General features: G+C 50.4%; 1 protein-coding gene across 1 annotated transcript in view; it reads right to left on the minus strand.

Annotated features, from left to right (window-relative positions):
* CPLX2 (complexin 2) overlaps positions 1-15003 on the minus strand; it is a 69968-nt gene extending 54965 nt beyond the window's left edge. Inside the window, exon 1 of the mRNA XM_032465057.1 lies at positions 14923-15003. The gene's annotated coding sequence lies outside the window, so the exon portion shown is untranslated. The remainder of the gene's footprint in view (positions 1-14922) is intronic.
* Between the last annotated feature and the right edge of the window lie 6138 nt (positions 15004-21141).

A 21141-nucleotide genomic window follows, 5' to 3' on the forward strand; every position in this document is an offset into this window, starting at 1 on the left:
CCCCAAGCTCCGTGCTGGGGGCTTGAATCCCCATTGTCTCTGCTTACCTTCCACCATCACTCAAGGAGCAAGATGCTGAAGGTGAAGGATTGGAGGCTCAGAGAGGGAAGATCATTAGTCAAATTCACCCAGCTGGTAAATGGTGAGCAGAACTTCCTATCTAGTTGGCATGGCTGCCTCGCCTTCATCCCAGCTAGGCCAGTGAGGTGGAGAGAGCGTGAGTTTCACAGTCAGTGGGCAAACCTGCTGGAATCCTGATCTTGCTCTTTGCAGCCAAGTGGATTATGTAACCCACAGAGCCTCTTTGAGGCTCGATTTCCTCATATGCACAATGGGGCGTGGTAAGCCCTTCTGTCAGGGCCACTGTGTGAGGTCTAGGTGGGAGAATACATCTCCTGGGCAGGCGCATAGTAGGGGTGCAGTGAAGGTGCCGGCTACATTCTCTTTATTTTCAGATCCCTTGGACAATCTATCTCATTGCCAAGTTCTAAGTCAGCTGAAACTGGAGAGGTCAGGCCTCAGCCTTCAGTCCCCACCGATCCTCTGACCTTAGGCAAGTCCATTCACCTTTTCGGGTCTCAGTTTTCTCCTCTGTGAAATAGGAGTGCTTGGCAGGTTCCCTGTACCCCAACCTGGGGTTTTCCAAAGACAGTAATGAATGGGGGATGGGGAGGGAGGGCAGTTCCAAGCATCAGGGTAGGCTGGGCTAACAATGTTGGCATATTTCTCAGCTTTGGGTTGGAGTGATATCATCCAGTGACTTACCTCTTGCTGAACAAAGCTCTGACTGGCAGTTAAGTGTCTTTGATTAATAAAAAAAAATAGGGGAAATGAATTAATCATGACTTAAATGCAGTGTGTTTGGGAAACAGAATCTTTTAAAAACTCAAATATACTGGGGACAGGAGGGGAGCAAGTGTCCTTGACTGTGAAAGGTTGAGAAGCCCCGGGCTGGACGTCCATGGAACCCTCCAGCTTTGGACAGAGGACCTGCATGGCTGGGATCTGTGGGCGCTGCCGCTTAGGGACCAGAGGCTTGGTCCCTTTAAGGCTCTTCTCCCCTCCACTAAGCCCCAGGCCTCTGCGGAGGAGGACATGCATTATTGAAAGCGCATTTCAATACCTATTCTCTCTCCTCCTCCTCCTGTGGGTGGCAATCACAGTTTACATAATCTGTCTCTCTGTCCTCCCAGGCAGCTGCTCCCTTCTGGCTGAGTGGTTTGAGGAGGGGGAGGGAGGGGAGAAGGGAGAGATGTTAACTCTGTGCTGCCACTTCAAGTAGGGGCCAAGCTGCCTTGGACAGAAGGAATGAGAGCAGACATATCACACAGCCCCAGGTTCAAGTGTCACTTATGTGACGTGTGACCTTGAGTGCACCACTTGCCTACTCCTTCGTAATGCTGATCCTCTCCCATGGCCTCCATGATAATAGCTCTCAAATACTTGTTTCCAGCCCAGACTCCTCTCCTGAATTCCAAGTTCATCTGTTACCAGCTTGAGGGACATCTCATTGTGCTCACAGGCAGCGTAGGCTTAGCACATATCAAACTAGTCTCACCGGTTTTCTCCCAAACCTTTCATCTATCCATCTAACCACTCATCCATCCACCCATCCATCCACCCATCCATTCATCCGACCACTCATTCATTCATTTCCACCACCCATTCATTACCCATTCATCTAACCACCTAATCATCCATCCATCATCCCTACATTCAACCATCCATCCATCCATCCATCCACCCATCCACCCACCATTTACTAAGTGTCTAGCATTTGTCACCATGAGGGCTACAGCAAAACACAAGACAGGCATCATGTTTTTCCTCCCAATACTTAGATTATTGTGAAGGAGACAGACAAGTAAACAGGAAGTTCTAATAAATGTGATGAGTGTGACAATAAGGGCAGCGTAAGGTGCTAAAGGAGCATGGGGGTGAGTGGTACCCAATACAGCCCTGGGGGATTAGAGAGGACTTTTTGGAGGAGATGACAGCGAGGCTGAGACCTGAATGAATCTCCTTTTCCTCTGTGTTCCTTGTCTCCATTATCCAAGTGGATTAGCACCCAGCACCCATTAGCCTTCCTTCTTACAACAATGTAACAGCACCTCTTTGGGAGGACTTACCTCCCTTCCCACTGGTGGTCCTTCTGAACTGGGTGGGAAGATCATGTCATCACTAGCTCCAGAGGTAAGTGTGTGACCCAGCCCTGGCTATAGGGATGGATTTGGAGTCAGTTCATTGAGCTCCAATCTTGGAGCTTTGCTGGAACCACCAGGAATGGGATATCCTATTTCTACTGGAGTCACTCAGCTGGTGGTGGGTGGTTGTCACTCCGAGAGGGAATGCCTGCTTCAGAGTGAGGCCAACGCATGGGAGACAGAACTGAAAGATGTTGGAAGAGTCTCAGGGTCACCACTTGAACCCCTGGATCCAGGTGTGCCTGACGCTAGCCATGTCAGATTTTTCTTTTTTTTCACTTTGAGCCATTTTGAGTTGGGTTTCCATCACTTGCAGTCAAAAGGGCCCTCATTAACAGTAAAGAGTCTCGTTAACAGCAGGAAAGCATTTTCACATCCTCTGTCTTGTTTGTTTTTCACAACAGCCCTAGGAGGCTGTTTACAGATGATGAAATGAAGCTCAGGATGTTGAGTCCGTGCAACTCAGACCCAGGTCTTTTGGACACGAAGTCCATGCTTTATTCAGGACACCTTAGAGATTAAGTAAGGAGGATGCTGGAGACTAGGACTTAGATCTGAGAGGAGAGGGAGCTAAGCAGCTAGCCCACAGGAGATGACCCTCCTCCCCGCAGTCAGCCCACATTCCACAACATGACCATGTTTCAAAATCTGACTAAAAAGTCACCTCCTCCAAGAAATCACCTGGACCCCCCTCCTTGATGCTCCTCAGCCCCCATCGGTGTCTCCTGGTATAACATCAGTCACTTTTAGCACCTCCCATTTTACTTTTTTAAGTCCATGACTCAGCTCCCTTCCAAGGAAGTCCAGGATTTACTCATCTTTGATTAGATTCAAACTCCTAGCCCCACGCCTGGCACCTAGTAGGGGCTCAATGCAATAAAAAAAAAATCAGTATTTGAAGCAAATGAAAGTCCAGATAAGAAGTACATTTAGGATGTGAATTAGAGTGACAGGGAGATAGAGGCCAAAATTGAAATGAGACACAGAGACAGACACACAGAGAAAGAATGAGTCAGCAGGAGGGTAAAAGACGGGGGTGGGGGTGCCGAGAAGGAAAGACAGAGAGAGTCCTGGGTGTGGTGGTTCAGGAGGGTCTGCTGGTCTCGGCTGGGGCTCAGTTGGCCTTGCTCCTGGAGCTTTGCTGGGGGAACCACCCGGAAAGGGCTCAGGTTGCTCTGAATGCAGTGGAGTGGGAGGGATAAAGCTATGTGATGGATGGAGAGGAAGCTGGCAGATCAAGGAAGAACCCCTGTGACCCCCTCCCTGTCCCTGGGGGCAGGAGAGCCAGGTTATCTTGAGGAACAGACAGACCTTAGAGGGGATGGTCGGACTTGTCAATGAGGGAGGGAAGGAGGCAAAGTTGTGGAGGTCAGCAGCAGCCAGGACCTTCCAGTGCCACATCCTAGGTCGTCCCCCAAGTGGTGGCTGCTGCGTGACTCCCCCCTCCAGGAGCTGAGTTTGGAGCCCAAACCAGAGAAGGCCATGACATACCCTCGCGGGCAGCGGGCCTGTGACTTGCCCCGCTCTGCTCTGAGACCCAGTGGTTGCCCAGCTGCCCCTCTGCGTCACAGTTTTCCCCCTCCCCATCTCCATGGCCCTGAGCACCTTCTGAAGTGAGCCGGTTTACTGTGCCAACCTACTTGTTTATTAGCCATCTCTCCCCCTGCAGGGGAAAGTCCATGGAGACAGAGACCATGGGGGTGTCCTGGTGCCTAAAATGGTGTCTTGAATGCTCACTAAATGCTGAGTGGATTAATGAATGGAAGGACAGCAGGATGGCACTGTGCGGGTGTGTCTCTGTGTGTGTGTGTGTGTGTGTTTGTGTGTGACGGGGGTGGGAGGTTTGTTTGGCGGTGGCATTGACAAAGCACTTTACCAAGGCAAGGCTCCTAAAGTAAAGGTGTCTGGGCTCTGAGATGAGAGCCCTTGAGAAGAGAAAGGCCCTTCTGAGGCTAATTGTGTGGCTGTCAGCCTGAGTGTGGGCTGCTGAGGGGAGAGGGTGCCCCGGGGGGATGGATGCTCCTCCTGCCCCAGCCACACCTGCTCTCCAGCAGTGAGGAAAACTTCCAGGGACCTGTTATAGCTGCAAGAGACAAAAGGATGCTACTTAGGGTGGTGGGAGCCAGAGGACTGGGCCCTGGGCAAGGTGGGGAGCCCCTCCAGTCCTGGGCCAGTTGAGGGAAGGAATGAGCGTGTGTCGCCTAAACCAGGGGCCGCCTTATTCCAGGCACAGAGCTGGCTCCTCTTCACCAGGCTCTGCGGAAGGGATCATTGAACCAGATGAAGAGCCTAAGGCCCAGGGAGGTAAAGTGACTGATCCAGGGCCATGCAGTGAGTGTTGGCAGGCCAGGATCCAGCTCGGGTTGGCCCGGTTCTTCCGTTCACATCACTGGCCATCCAACAAAATATTGGGGTTGTCAGGCACTAGGCTTCTGATGCCTGCTCACATCTGCTGGACTTTTGGGGAGATGCTAGACTTTGGGGGAGGGAAGAGGAAGGAAGAGGAGAATTTTCTCTTGTGTGAAATAAGGAATGAGAGAGATGTCTTGGTAAATGTTTATTCACTTTTCTTTCTGTTTCTTTCTGTTCTGTCCCTTCTTACATCTTCCCACTGTGGTTTGAGATTGATGAGGAAATGAACTCAGGGTCTGTGGCCCCCTCCCTTGGGCTCTACTCCCAGCTCCAACCATGAGACCTTGGGCAAGTCATTCCCCTCTGTAGGTCCAGACACTTCCTCCGTGAGATGCTGGTAACATTTCTGACCTCTCAGGGAGGCTGTGAGCACTTAAAGAGACAGAGGAAGTAGAGGAAGCCTGGCACCTAAGTGAGATGCCACTGTATTAGCCAGAGGATCCAGAGAACCTATTTCCACAATCCCAGTCACCCCCCTTGGCCACCCAAGATGACTCTCTGAAATGAAAGGTAGACCTTGTCTCTCCCCTTCCAGGGACTTGAACAAGCACTTCAGGAAAGATGATGTCCAAATGGCCAGTAAGCATATGAAAAGGTATTCAACCTCGCTAGTCATCAGGGAAGTGCAAATTACAACTACCACGTGCTTACTAGAGTGGTTAAAATGGAAAAGCCAGAAAATGTCAAATACCGGTCAGGATATGGAGCTACTGGAACTTTCATGCAGTACAATGGGGAGTATACATTGGGACTCCCATTTTGGAAAAAACACTGGTACTCCATGGGGAATCTGCATCCCCCGTGATGCACTGATTCTACTCCTTGGCATAAACCCGACAGAAATGTAGATAGATGTTCATCCAAAGACACATGCAAGAATCTACATGGCAGCACTTTTCATAAGAGGTCCAAGCTGAACACAAACCAAGTGTTTATCAGCACTAGAATGATGAATAGATTTTGGTACAACTGCACAATGGAATACAATTTAGCAATGAGATCAAACTCTGTGAATGTGAATGAATGCAACATGATAACAATAAGAAAGAATCTCAAACACAATGTTGAGTGAAAGAAGTCAGATACAAACCACTGCATGATTTCATTTACATGAAGTTCAAAAACAAACCAGCTAATCATTGGGGTTAGAAGTCAAGACAGTGGTTCCTTTGGGAGGATGGTGACTGGGGAGGAGAGCAAAGGGGGCTTTGTGTGATGCTGGTAAGTTCCTGGTTCTTGGTTGGTTACAAGGGTATGTTCGCTTTGTGAAAATTTATTGAGCTGTAAACATATTATACAACCACTTTTATGAATGCAGATTGCATTTCAATAAAAATTTTCTGCAAAGTGCCCCACCCTTCCATGGCACCCTCCTAGCCTGGGACAAGGTCCCAGCTCTGTGGCTGTCATTCAAGGTCCTCCGCTGCCTGCTCTGGTCCCCTTGTCATCACTCCCTACCTTAAGCCACAGAGGACGGTGGGCAGGTCTTCCCACAGGCCAGGCTGTTTTTCATCTTTGTGTCTTTGCCCTTGTGGTTCCTCCGTCTGTCATCTTTTCTCCCCATTTTTGTCCACCTCCTCATCCTTTCCTGAACACCACATGCCCAGCGGGGCCAGGTACCCCTCCTCTGAGGTCTCACCATCCCCATCCCACACTTCCTTTCATCTCAGCAATTCCCATATGGTTTTTAATATCTTTATCATATGCCTGTCCCACTCCCCCAAGATCAGGACCTGCAGTGGATTCATATCTCTGACCCTAGTCCTCAGCATGAAGCCTGGCACGGTGGACAAACAGTGAATGTTTGCAAAATGAATGAAGGCATGCTCCTTCTTATTTTGAGCTCCTATTCACTCCTCTGTAGCTTCTCTCATTTCATCCCAAGCTGGATCCCCATCATTGTCCTGCAACAGTCTTCCAGAGATTTCTCTTCTCTGGGATCCTATCTCCCAAGTGATGGGTTTCTCTGTCTCCTCTCTGTCAACTGGAAATGGACGCAGATTCCCCTACTCTGGACCCCTCCCCTCCTTCATTCTCACCACACTCACTTCCCCTAGATGGCTCCTGGGAGCCAAGGTACGGATTAGTTGTCCAGAGAGGGGAGTTTGGCCAGGCACCTTTCCCTCAAACTCAGTCCCTGAGGACATCAGATCCTCCCATCACAGACACCATGGGAGTGGTTCAAAAACGGAACAGGATGCTTGGGGGTTTGTGGGGAGCTTTTTGTCACCAGAGGCATGCAAACAGGAACTGGCTGACGCAGTCAGGAGTGCTATTGGTGGGAGGTTCAATTTGGTCCCTCCAATTCAGTGGAGTAAAGGAAGAAAAATAATGTCAATTGAGGTACTGCTGTGCACCAAGCCCTTTCCATGCGTCACCTCGTAGACTTTGCGCCATTGTTCTGGGAGGAAAGTGTTATCATTGTCCCCATTTTAAAGATGACGAAACTGAGGCTCAGAGAAGCGAAGAGTCTTGCTAGGAATTTGACATATTAAGAAAGACCTAGAGTTTGAACCCAGGTCTTTCTGATTCCTAGGGATGTCCTCTTTCTAGAGCATGTCTAAGACCTTTTGATTCCATTCCAAGGAAACACCTGCTGTTGCATTGTACCCAGCCTGTCGAAGTCATGGTGTGTGCCTCTGAGTCCCTGGGGGTGCCCACTGACCCACCATCAGCCATGTTTTGGGCCAAGGGTGATGGCGAGGACCAGGAAGCCTGAACGCATCAGCATTTGATCACGGAAGAGAGCCCCTCTGAGCAGCTGCAATCACTCCCAGTACATCGTGGACTGCAAACGAAAGGCCAAGGGGCTAAGTGTGATTTCACTATAAACAGTTTACTCATTGGCATTTGCCCTCTATTTTCCATCAATTTGATTTTCATTTCTTGGTGTTTACTGATTGGACAAATGAGGAAAGGTGGAAAGCTCAAGCTAATGAAATTCTCTCCCTCCCCTACTTTTCTGAATGTCTTGAGTTAAACTCACAAATTAGGAGGCACCTCCATGCACTGACCTTAAGATTTCCATTGCTTCCTGTGAATGACAGGCCCTGGCAGCCCCACCGGCAACCTGAGTCCACCTCTTAGACCCCGAGTCTTTCCAACACCGTGAGCTGCAGCCCAGGGTCTGTGCAACAGAGACAAGGACTCTGAATCCCCATGCATTCCACCTGTATTTCCAAGCCCTTATAGTGAGAAAGATCACGGGACTACTTCTGGAAAGAGCCAGTGGATGTCACTTGTATTTAAGAGTGGGTGTGAGTTCTCTGCTGGCCCTCTTGCCCTGCCCCCTAATGATGGGGCTACCCTGAATCCCTGAGCCACTTCTTGGAAGGAAGCTGCCTGAAGAGTGGCTGGCCCCACAGCAGACTTCACTTGAGAGAGAACCAAACCTTTGCTATATTAAGAGATTTCAGGATTACTTAATTTAATTAAATTTGCAGAGATTTCAGGATTAATTTGTTACCATTGAATAACCTGACAAATACAGTCCCTTAGCTCCCCTGCCCTTTTTGCAATGCCGCAGCCCCTCATATGTGTCAGGTATTGTGCTGGGCATAGACATAAGATGTGGTGGGTACCCTGACTCTCGAGGAGACGGTGGATGAAAATGAAAGAGTTTCTCTAATGCAGAGCGTCAGTGCTGTGATAGGACGACATCCAGGGTCTGTGGGAGTCCAAAGAAAGGGTAACAAGGTAGAAAGAGGGGCAAGTCACAGAAGGCTTCCTGGAGGAGGTGATTTCTCAGTTGAGTTGTAGTGGATGAATAGAAGTTAGTCCAATGGCCACAAACTGATGGCTTGTACTGTTTGGTCAGCACAATATTTAATTTTTTTCCTGGTAGTTCACAATATTTACAAATGAGGAGTGTCACAAAGATCTGGACTTGAGGCTTCACTTAAAAAATCAGGATATTAACCCTGGGTGGGTCCATGGGCTTGTATGATAACAGGTGGCCGGGGCTAATAAGGGTGGCCCCTTTCAACAGGCATGCCACTGCTGTTAATCTTTATGCATTTTCTCCTTGCCAGCCAGCAGACAGTTGGGTTTGCAACCCCTGAGTGAGTAATTCTTGTTAGACTTCCTCAGCTCAGTGGATCCTTTTCAGCCATGGGGCCCAGGGCCAGGCTTGTCCAGCCACCTCCCTCTCCAGACCATCAGAGGATCCAAGAGCCCTTCATGGTAAGCATGCGAGACCCCTGCCTGGCCAACCACTGGCCCCAGATGGGGTGGACCCTGGCCCAGCCATGGTGGGAGAAAGGAAGCCCCAGTGATGGTCCCACATAGCCTGGCCCCCCTTGAATCCTTGTAGTAGACATTTGCTGCCCAGAACCCATTCCTCCTCCTTCTAGTAACAGCTCCTTGATTTTCTTTTGGGGAACCATCCCCTCCTTAGTGTTCAGCCTTGGAGGGAGTCTAACCAAGCCTCCAAGCTCTCTGCTGGCCAAGAGGAGGACAAAGGACACACGCCAGACCAGCTGGTGTCCCTCCAGGGGCTGGGAATCACGAGCAGACTGATGAAAGGAAGTAAAAACACTTGTGGCTGATGCGTCCCAAAAAGGAACTTTAGAAAAATATGGCCTCAGCTCCTGCTCCCAGGCCCCTTGTCTACGCTGGTCCCTGTCCTTTCCTGACCCAGACCACCAGCCTGCCCTTTCGTTCTGGGTGCTCTCTGGTCATCTCTTAAGGACCCCTGCTTCTGTTTGAGTGAGGCAGATTTGGTTTCTGTTGCTTGCTACCAACACACCGTAACTCATAAACAGCCCCCTTCAAAGGCTGGCTTGAATGGTTTGGGGTCATCAGACTCCCCTGAGCACCTAGCTGCAGAGATCCCTTCCAGACCACTCTCTAGGGGCAGCCCTCACTGTACTGACTGCTGGCTGCCGCTGCCCTGGTCCCTGGACCCCTGGCTCTGTCTGGGGGCTCCTTTGCCCTCCCCAGGACAAAGCTTGCCCCAAAGTCTGTGGCTGGGTTGGGAGACATCCACCTTGTGGGCTCATTATGGCCTCTGGAGTTGAGGGACTCCTTGCAGGACCTCTGGGTTTTCTCTTGGTCAAGGACCACCTTTATCTTACTTCTGTGCATACATCCTGCTTGACCCGCTCTTCACTTCACACTGAACAAAAGTAACACACTCACTTTTTAATCTTTAATTCATGTATGTGAAAAGGGAACACGAGTTCATTCTCAGAAACAGGACACCGCATTGTGTTCTATAAATGGAAGGTAATGGTAAAAAATATATACATGGGAAATACAATACTGTTATTCATTTTCAGTTGGATACTGTTACCAGCTGAAGGCTGAGCCTCTGTGTTGAAAAGGAAGATCAACAAGTGTGAGGGAGGCGGGTGGGAAGGGACAGACTGGAAGTTCAAAATTTGCAGATACTGACAGGCATATGCAGAATAGATAAACAAGACTATACTGTGTAGCACAGGGAAATATATACAAGATCTTGTGGTAGCTCACAGCAAAAAAAAAAGTGACAATGAATATATGTATGTCCATGTATAACTGAAAAATTGTGCTCTGCCCTGGAAATTGACACAACACTGTAAAATGACTATAACTCAATAAAAAATGTTAAAAAAAAAAGAGAAAGAAAATTAAAAAAAAAAACCAAAAAACAATTGTGAGAGAGGCTTGAAGGAGATGCTGATCTCCAATGGATCAACCGGAAAGGAGGTAACTCCCACCGGTGGTATTTAACTGTGCCTGAACGACACTTCAGGTGATCTCATGGGCCACTGATGGTTGCCTCCCACTTTGTGGACACTGCCTCAGGAGCCTGCCTGCCTCAGGAGCCTGTGGCCAGCTGGCTGCCGGGACCCAATCTCTGCCGTTTGCCTGGACTTCGTCCCTACTGTCTGCCTGAAACGGATTCCTGCTGCCCGCCTGCCGCATGCCCAGCATGCGCTGTATTCCAGACGGAGCCCTTCCTAAATGACAGATATGGCGATGGGTGTTTTTCATAGGTTATCTCAATGTTCCCTGCGTTTCAGTCACTTTTGTTCCACCTTCATGATTTCTGCTGTGTTGCGACTGTTCATTCATTTAGTATTTTCCTTTAAATCGATTTGCCTTTCAAAAAGCACGGCATTTTATTTTAAAAGGAAATGCTACATTCTTTCCATAAATCATGGAGTCTAGCGCGCTGCTTATGTTTTGCTAACGTGCATCAATTGTGAGCTATTAAAATAATAAATGTTCATCCATATCCCACCTGAAACCACTGTGCACACCATCAATCACACGCGTGCCAGCCTCTGGGAAATACTGCAGCATCTCAGTTCATGTTCACACATCCCTGCAAGGAGGGTTTACACATAAGAATGTGGAGGCTCAGGGAGTCCCTGAATCCTACAGGTGGGAAGGCTTGGGGCTGAGATCTGAATCCAGACCACCTCACTTAAAATGCCTAGGCTATTTCAACACTAGTGCTTTATAAATGCATTTTTTTTTTTTTACATCCAAAGAATCTTTTAAACATGAAAATGTGTGTGGACATCCAATGTATAAAGAAGATAATATTGGAGCTTTTTAAAATTTAAATGGGATTTTGGGGGAAGTTTTGGGGGAACTTCCCTTTCTCAAACTCATCTTACAATGCCCCACGAGCGCCTGTCTCAGAAGTCCAGGACTCTGAGGAACATTATTTTTAACCTACGCTGTACCACCGTGTCTCTTAATTCCATTTAGTCCAATTTTTCCTGTAAGCCATACTCCTGAGGGGCAACTTGGAGTCTATGCTGCCCTTTCTGGCTGGACGTCTCTACCCTGAACTTTTGCCATCTTGAAATCCTGAAAATTTCCATCTTTCCCTCTTGAAATCTTCCACTGGCATTGTAAGTCTCACTCTGGCCTAATTACTCATGCATTGAACACTGATGTCTAACCTGCACCCAGAGTTTTAGATGGCACAAGGCAGGGACTGAGCAGAATTGATGTAGCGTTTCTGATGGCTTCTCAAGCCAGTGTGGGAGACGGATAAGCACAGACACAGCTGAATACGATAAGGTTTTGAGAAGCCACAACTCACAGGAATCTGTTTTGTTGTCTCAGCGCCTCCCTCCCTCAGAGGCCTGGTTGCAGCCTGTGATGGGTAGTGCCTGAGATGGGGCCAGCAAAAGGGGACCCCCGTGGTGCTGGCTGACCTCCATATTGCGATGCCAGAGGTCTTGTCTGATTCTGCACTGTGATTCCTGGGTCACTGTTCCCTTTAGCAACCACTGCCTGATGGAAGTCTAGAGTTAGACTCATACCTCACTCAGGCCCCCAAACCCTCATCCCAACAGGAGGACCAGTTTACAGCCTTGCCAGCATCTGCTATATGGGGCCCTGCCTAACTCCTGGCCTTTGCCTGCCTTCTCCCCTCATGGGGAAGTCTGTTTGACCCACTGAAGTGCATGCTACCAAAGGGCCTTCCTCTGTCAGGAAGAAAGGAATCTGTTCACGTAAAAATATGGAAAAATCCTGACAGAGTTCCAGTTAGTTTTAGAGACTCCTAAAGGACGTTCAGCCTTGTGGTGCTCCCTAACCAAGCCAATAGGCCACCCTTTTCCTTCCTATGGCTCTGGTCCTCTCTGAGATGACTCCATTTTCGGAAAGCTCTGAATGTCCCCAGCACATCACGCTTGGAGTCACCCCTGTGCTTTGGGACCAGGTCTAAGCTAAGCTTGGGTTCCGGAAAGCTCCTCCCTTGCCAGGACCTAGAGTCAGGTCCACCCACAAACTCAAAACAACACAAGGTGACACAAGCCAAGTCAACTCAGGTCAGTTCTACTCAACTCAACTCAACTCGATGCACGCTTACTGCCTGTCTTTCTGTCTATTCCTTGCCACTCCGAGCCAGGCTCTGGTTGGGGGAAAGTTGGAATCTGACAGCAAGATGCACCCTTTACTCTCAAGGTGTTTCCTACTCTGAGCCTAGATTCAACACTCAAAATTTCCTTGAGCTGAGGGAATCCCTTCTACAGGGGCCACAGGAAGAGCTTCTCTTTCTGGCCCGGAGACAGCCCAACCAGCGGCTTAATCCCAAAGCCTGGCTTCATTTCCAAGCCCTTAATCCCACAAGGCTTCTCAAATGACCCTCCTGGATTTGCATGACTTCAAAACTTCAGAATGTAGAGTCAGTTGGTCCCTCACCCTTTAGGATCTGGTTCTTATGGGTCCTGAGCATCTTCATTCATTTTTTCATTCACAAACCTCATTGAGCGCTCATATGGGAAAGACACCTTACAGACATTATATCATCTAGTTCTCAGCAATCAGTTTGGGTGAAGAACTATTAAGAGGTCAGCTAGGTTGTAACCCAGTCCAAATCCCACAGCTCATGCTCTTCCCGCCTCATCCCACTGTCTCTTAGAACAATTGAATGGAATCCATAATGAAGGATAGAGATCACCGAATGCTTAAACAAACACATGCTGTTTGGAGGGAAAGAGTGGATTCATGAGTATTTTATGAAAGGCGAAATCCCACTTGACCAGTTTAGTAGACTGCTTCGAGAAATGGACTATATACGGAGATAAAGGGCGACTTTCACAAAATGCCTTTGTCGAGTTTCCATCCCAAAGCCTATTAATAAAATTGATTCATTATAGAATTGGGCAGAGGTGGGTGGGGAGTGGGAGGGAGTCTATTTTTGCACGGATAGACAACGGGCTTAGAGACAAGAAAGGGAGGGTGGAGATAAATGGGTGCTTTTTCAAACGGAGAACTAGTGTTCCCCAGGAATTGGGACTGAGTTTGGTCTTACATAACACTCAGTGCACGTGCGTGAGCACCCAGTGTGTGCGGGTCCTGCAGTAAACGTGAGGGATGCCCAAACAAGCCAGAGTCAGCCCCACCCCCACCGGAGGATCCCAAGGAAGGAAGTGCTCAGTGACAACTTTAAGTTTACAGAGAACAGGACGCTCCTGAGGGCTGAAATGGCAGGACATTGGAGAGAAACTGAAGAAGGTTGCTGCAGGATGGCAGAGTGCCCCAGACAGCAATCAGAAAATTTGAGTTCTGGGACCAGCGCTGTCGCTGACTTGCTGTGTGACACTGGGCAAGCCCCTTCCCTCTCTGGGTCTCAGTTTTTATTCCTATACAATGAAAAAATTGGACTGGATGATTTTTAAGGGTGTGGTGTTCTGGATGGAGGACAATGACTTGATATAGGATTAGTTATGGTTATGAGAAAGTCTCCATACATTGTGGCCACCATGTCTCCTTCTGTCCCTGTGCTGTGCAAGGAGACCACTCTCTCTGTCTCTCTCACTTGTGAACAGTGAGGATGAGGCAAAGAGCCATGAGGTCTGTGATGCTGGGGCTGGGAGCCCAGCCTGGAATCCCTCTGTGGCATTCTCTGCGAGTGACTCAGCGTCGTAAATAGCTCCCATCTGGATGAGCAGCGATATCTATAGCGATCGAGCGATCTCTGTATCCACACACTCTCTCTCTGTGCAAATATGTGGCTCACTGTATGCTAAATACGAGGTGGCCTGGAGACGTTCCTCCTCTTAAAAGACTATTTGGTATGAAACTCAAGACTGTTTATTTAAAGAAACGAGTTTACAACTATGCACGTTGGATTACTGGTAGTGGGTGGTGGGGAAGAGGCGATGTGGATGAAAGGATGCTGGGTATGACCCAAGCTTGGGGGACACCTGGAAGAGGAACCAAGGCTGACTGGTCCACCTTTCATCTTTTTGTCTGCCACAGGGGAAAGGGTAACTAACATCACGCACGAGATGCTTGGATCCCGGGGTAGGGGTGTGAGAGGAGTGCTGGGCTGGTTCCTCAGTGCAGAAAACCACAGATCAGCAGAAAAGCACAGGAGCTGGGAATGAGAGGAGAGCAGCTTCCAGCCCTGCTCTGCCCGGCCGTCGATCTTGGGCAATTCAAAAATTCACTCATTCATTCATCAAACAAGTACCAACCGCCTATAAGGTGCAGAGACCACGTGGGGATACAGACAAGAATAAGTGGGTTGGAGTTCAGGTTTAACTGTATGACTTCAGGCAAGCCCTTTTCTCTCTCTGTTCTTCAGTTGTCTCCTCTGTAAACTGGGGATAATACCGCCCTAAGGTTTTTGGGGAGCATCATTGAATACGGTAGCGCACGTGAGGAAGTGCTTCTCTGTTGTAACACGAGCTAACACCATTCTAACACACTGCCAGATCGATCCATCTCATGCCCAGTTAGGAGTGCTCTCAGCGACTGCACAGGGGAAGTGACATCATGACCCCCTTCAGCAGCAGGGGGGTGGCGCACTCTGAACGCCGCCCGTGAGTGTGACCCTGGGCAGCACCCTTACCTTTGCTTCCTGGCCAAGCTGTGGTGCAGAAGCTTTCAGTCACCGAGCAGAGCAGGTAGCATCCCAGGGGTGCACAACTTCCTGGAGGAGGAGAGAGGGTATTAAGAGCTGAGGGGAGAGAGCTTCAGGGGGAGTTGGCTTCCTGGACGGGCATCGGACCCCGGACACCTCCGAGGGCACGCCCTTGCCTCTGCTGAGGCCGCGCTAATCCTCTGGGTTCCAGCAAGGCGCAGGGCGGGATGGGGCCCTGCCTGGCAACAGATCCCCCCCGACCGCACCTCACCTACCCGTGACGGCAATTGCCCATCTCGAGCATGGGGTCAGGCAACACTTGTGTGGCACCACTGACTGACTGCACTGCTTTCTGGCTTAGCTGTGATTTCTGACCGACGTCAGTGGGCCGGATTTATTGCCAGTCACACCTGGGTTTGAGTTCGGCTTTAGGGACATCCATTATATCTCTCTGAGCCTCAGTTTCCTCATGTATAAAGTGGGGCTACTAATAGCACCAGCCTCACACACCAAGTGCTGATAAGTGCTTGTCGTTATGATCGGTGGTGGTGTTAAGTAAGATAACGGACGTCATCTTCTACATGGCAGTCTCTCCGGTCCTAGTTACCGTCCTCTGCTTTCTCCTAGGAGGCACCAAGCACTCCTGAAAAGGCCAAGGATACCCCGTAATTGTTCACTGACTGAGCATCGCTCAACACACTTGCTAGACTTGCTTTCCCACAGTCAGGAGCAATGAGGTCGCTGTCCCACTCGCATCTTATAGATCAGGACACAGGTGCCCAGAGAGGAAACGATCTGTTCCGTTCACACAGCGAGTGTGGAGCCCGGTGAGAGCCCATAAGCCTCGCTGCCTCCACGCTGCTGCAGTCCGCTCCTCCCCGGGCTGGGCGCCAAGGCCTCGCAACGGGCGGGGACCTGCAGTGTTCGCTCCGGGGGCCTGAGCACCTCCTCCTGGAATGTCTTCTCTTTCTCCCCTAACCATGGTCCTGCTCACTGTGACCCAGGAAGCGGGGATTCCGGTCTCACCCACAGAGGTGGGGACGGGGATTTGCCCCGGATCACGGAGATGGTATGCGGCAAAGCAGAGCGGGCATTCCAGCAGATCAGCTGACTCGAGGCCCTTTGTGTGACTGGGGGTCTCCGGGACCACCCTGGGTACCACAGCACCTAACCTTGCTCCCCCGCACCGCCACCTCCGAACACAATTGCCTCCCCCTCTGGATCCCTCTACTGGGCTAGGAGCTCAGAGGGGCAGGCCCCTGCCGCTGCTCCCCCAGAGCCTGGCACTTAGCAGGACTTGATAAATAACTGCAGAGCGAGCAAGTGAATGAACGAGTAAATAAGAGGCCGAACGGCTATGCCGGGCCATGTTCTAAACGCTGGTGACACGACAGTGAAAGGGCAGGCCTGCTCCCTGCTCTCAGAGCGCTGACAGTATTTGAATTTTAAACTAGCAGCTGGGTTGGAAACAGGGCAGAGTTTTCTGACTGGTGAAGTAGGGAAATGCGGGGGGAGGGGATGCGGGTGGAGCCTGCTGACATCTCTGAGCAAATGACAGCCTCGCTGGCCTCAGGCAGGGCCACCTGTGTGCTGGGTTGGAAGCTGACCTTTAAGAAGACCGGGAAAGACAGGTAGGCGGCGCAACTAAGTCTTCCCTGTCTACCTACTGCTGAGTCCCAAAGACCTAGCTGTTGCCTGGCACGAACTTGGTACTTAATAAGTTTTGTTCAGTGGATGAACGGCGGGCAGGGTATGTTGAGATGACACAAGTCTAAGGGCTTGTGGGCATACGGAGTGTTAACCATCAGAATTATTATGACTTACACTCGAATGGGGCTTCGCTGTCTACAGAAGCCCCTTCACATCGTGGTGGTTACTCTCACTGAGCAGGTGAGGGACCCGTTCAGGACACATTGACCTGTGAGCCCTCGGTGCGGGGCGCCAGTGGTGCTGACGGAAACAGCAGGGCGACACCAGCAGTTTCAGTACCTGCGTTGTGTCAAGCCCTTCACATCCACAATCCCTGGTACTCTCAATAGCCTGGCGAGGCCAAGGCCATCCTCCCCATCACCCGCATGGAGGCTCAGAGAAGTCTTGCTCTTGCACGGTGGGAGCCCGGGTTTCCTCTAGGAGTGAGATGTAAAAAGCTCACAGCCTAACGGGGACACAGACGGGAAAGCTGATCATTAAGACGTGATGTGAAGTCCACCCAAAGGCAGGTTTGTCAGAGGTGACTCACTGCCAGGAGGCAGCAGGGAGGGCTTCTCTGAGAGGGTGAGTTGGGCACTGAGGCTTAGAGGACAGTGGAGCATGAAGGGCTTTCCAGGCAGGAGGAACAGCATCTGCAAAGGCGTGGAGGGAGCATGGTCCACCCAGGCACCTGGAGGAATTTGGTTCGGTCAAAGCCTTGGGGAGAAGGCTGAGGCAGGGAGGTGGCTGAGGCCAGTTAGGAGGGGCGAAATTGAGTCCGCGTCACCCCGAGAGTGATGGAGGGCACTGCAGGGCTTGGCTTGGTGCTCCAGAGAGCTCCTTCTGGGGGCAAGGTTGGCTGGGTGAGGGGGGTGGGAGGAGTCAGTGGCAGAACTTGTGCTTGATGAGGTGGGGGGTCAAGGGAGGATCGACAGCCTCCTGGCTTGGGTGATACATGGAGGGTGGAGATGGTCGGGGGTGGGGGTCTGTGACAGTGAACCTCCCTGTTTGCTGACCCCCACTATGGAGTTAGAGCCCCTCCCCCAGCTCCCAAGAAGCTCACAGCGGCAGGTCCTGGTCTCTGCTCCCGTTCCAGCCCCAGCCTAGCCCTCCTCTGCCACCTGACTGTGTCCTAGCAGCCTCGCAGGCCTCACCTTGGCAACTCCAGCCTCTGAGCTCCTTAGATCGGTCTGGAATGGAAAGAGGAACTGGGGTGCCTGCTGCCCACTAGACCCGCCCGGGGAACTGGCCCCGGCCGCCTGCAGCCTGCGCCTCTGGGCCCATCAGGTGGAGGCTGGTCTGTCAGATGAAGGACGTGGGTCTGGATACTGGACATGACATTCCACCGGGGACCTCGTGAGCTGGGTTCTGACCTCAGGGCTGGTGCTCTGTTTGAGTGACCTCGGACAAGTCTCTTCCCCTCCGCAGGGCTCAGTTTTCCCTTCTGTAAAACAAAGAGGCTGGACAACACCATCTCCAGAGTCTAATATTGTCTTATTCCATTTTCCCCCCCATCTTTTCCATGGTGATTGGTCAGAAGCTCTTTTGCTGGCATGGATTTTATTGTCAGGCTCCAGGGATTTAAATCCTGGTTTGCTTGGCCAAGTCATTCCACGTTTCTGAGCCTAGATCATTTTCCTCTGTAAAGCAAACAAATCCTTTGCTATCTCATCCAGAAGGCTGAGAGTCAGATGAACTGGTCTGAACAAAAGTGCTTTATGAGTGGCAAAGAGCTACCCAAATGTCCCCTATTTGGTCACATGGGCTGTGCTGCAACCCAGCGCATTAATTATAAATTAATTAATGATGTATTAAATCACACCCTCCTCCACCAGCAAGAACAACAAAATAGATAAATAAACCCAATTACCTACCCCCCACCACAAAAAAAGTGACCATTTAAAACTTAATGAGGTGGCCACCTTGGGTCTCTTTTCTCCATCTTGAGTTTTTCCTCTTGTCTGAGGTCAGGATGGAACTCAGGGTTTGGTGGGTAGAGGGGCTGTCCTATCATTTACTGAGCATCTTCAATATACCAAGAGTTGACCAGCTTCTCAGGCTTTCAAGAATATACCCATCCCCCGGGGGCCTTGTTAAAATGCAGATTATGATTCAGTGGGTCTGGGAAGCAACGGAGAGTCTCCATTTCTAGCAAGCTCCCAGGAGATGCTGGTATGACTGGTCTGGGGGCCACACTTTGCTAGAGGGCTTTACATATTATCTTCTTGAAACCTGGGGACCAGGTCTTATTAGCCGCAGGGTTACAGATGGGGAAACAGAGGCTTGAGAAGCAATGTGCCCCACCACATACAAGGGGTGCGTCTGAACTGCCTGACATTACACAGGGCCCGGGGTGCAGCCCAAGCGTCGCCTCCTGGCGGCGTGGTCCTTGCTTGGACTTGTGTGCCTCCGCAGTTGAGGTGGCCAGAGATCTCTGAGGCCCTTGCTTAGAACTGTTTCTTTCAGCTTGTCACGCGCAGACTACCCCTGGATGCTGGCTCCCAGTGGGAACAGGGCCCTGGCCCAGGAAGTGTCCCTGCAGCTGAGTGAACATCTCAGGGTCAGGACAGAATGCTGCACACATATGACTCATCCTTCAAGCTGACTCTTTTGGAATCCTGTCTTTATTTGAAAAATGTTGTATTTTATCATCATGGATTTTTTTGCATTAATCTTATTTGTTAGACAGAACATTATTTGTCTTGATGACTGAAGTTTTCAGCATCTCCTTGCATTTTGCACCTGGGGTAGGTGCCTCTCTTCCCTGCCTCACCCCAGTCCAGGCTGGCCCTGTGTCTTCTCTGTCCCTCTCCCGCCTCATGGCATTAGGATGCTGCCTGTGAGGCACTGCAGGGCCCACCCGGCAGCCAGCCAGCTGATGGATTTATTTCCCAGCAGGGGAATCCATCACTTTGCTTGCCCTTTGGCTGACCTGTTATAGAGATGGCAGCAGGGACTGTGAGCCTGAAGGAGCTCCAGAGGATCACTCTGACGTGGGCTTTGCTACATCAGGCCCCTTATCTGTGGGGTGGTGGAGGGAAATGACTCTGATTTGAGATTTTTGCCACCACTCTGCCTCAACCAGTCTTCAGAGCACTGCCTGCTCTGGCCGGTCAACCTCTCTGCCCTCTTCTCTACCACCCTCCCCCTCGCTCACTAGGTTTCTGTCCTGTAACATTGTCAGGCTTATTCCTACCCCAGGACCTTTGCACTTTCTGCCTGGACACTTATTTCATGGCCAGCTGCTTCTCTCCATCCAAATGTCAGCTTCAATGCCTCTTCCTTCCATGTCTCCCCTGCCTGCCTCATGTAAACAGCTCCCACCTCCTTGGCACACCTCCTCTTTTATTTCCTTCCTAGCACTTACGTAACTTGGAATTATATTTGTTTACTTGCTCATTGCCTGTCTCCCCACCAGAATGTGAACTCTAAAAGAGCTTGCACTGTCTTGTCTGTCTTATTTCTCATCATCTCTCCAGCTCCCGCGATAGTTTCTGGCCCATCATGTGTGCTCAGTGAGCACTGAGGACTCAACAAGCCATACTCTGGGTTTCAGTTGCCACATTTGTGAAATGAGGTAACAACCCGAATCCCACACTGTCAGAATCAAAAGCAAAATGACCCAGGTGGGCCAGCAGTGTCATCCTCATTTTATAGCCGATGAATTTGAAGCTCAGAGAAACGACGGGACTTGCCCAAGATGACCTGGCTGGGAAGCCCTGGGGCTGGGGTTCTCTCCCATTTGGAGAAGCGCCCAGTGCCATGCTTGGCTCTGAGTAGGGGGTCAGCAATGTGCGAGCTGGATCCGAGTTCCTCTGAGTCTCTTACCATCTGCTCCTTGAACTGCAAGACCCTGCTTGCCCGCCCGCCCGGCTGTCACAGCTTCCTGACGAGTCAGAGACAGGAATTCTAATGGCTGGTTTTTGTGGAACACAAAGGCCTGCCTCTTGCCAATGGAGAGACGCATATTCTCCGCATTGGCAATTACCATGCTGAATGCCTGGGGAACGGTTTTCATCTTCCAGGCACTTTACCAAGATTAACTTCTGAACCCTGTGCAGCATCTCCTGTAGCTGCTTGAGGGGGTGTCTGGAGGAGTGTGGGCGGCAGTGTCTCTGTCACAGGAGAAGCTGGGGTTCGGAAGGGCTTGAAGCCCCCGAATCAACATCTCTAGGAGTTTGATCTATTTTTTTTGAGAATAGTTTCGCCACTTCCCAAAATGCACTGACCTTCTTGAGGATTCAAGAGTTTTGACTTTCTCTGCCCTACTTGGTCATTGATTCAGCAACATCTCCACAAATATTTATTGAGAATCTCCTAGGCATTCTTCTAACCCTGAGGCTGAATGGGGGAAAAATATATATGTACTCCCTTGCTCCCCTACAATATTGGATCAGTGGGGGAGACAGATGACAGGTCCAGGAACTGGCTGTGTGACTGTGAGTAAGACCCTTTCCTTCTCTGGGCCTTTGGGTTCTAGCTTATACTCTACCCCTAGACCCCCTGCTTAAAAGCCTT

Source organism: Camelus ferus, chromosome 22 (genome assembly GCF_009834535.1).
Source record: "Camelus ferus isolate YT-003-E chromosome 22, BCGSAC_Cfer_1.0, whole genome shotgun sequence".
NCBI classification, from domain to species: Eukaryota; Metazoa; Chordata; class Mammalia; order Artiodactyla; family Camelidae; genus Camelus; species Camelus ferus.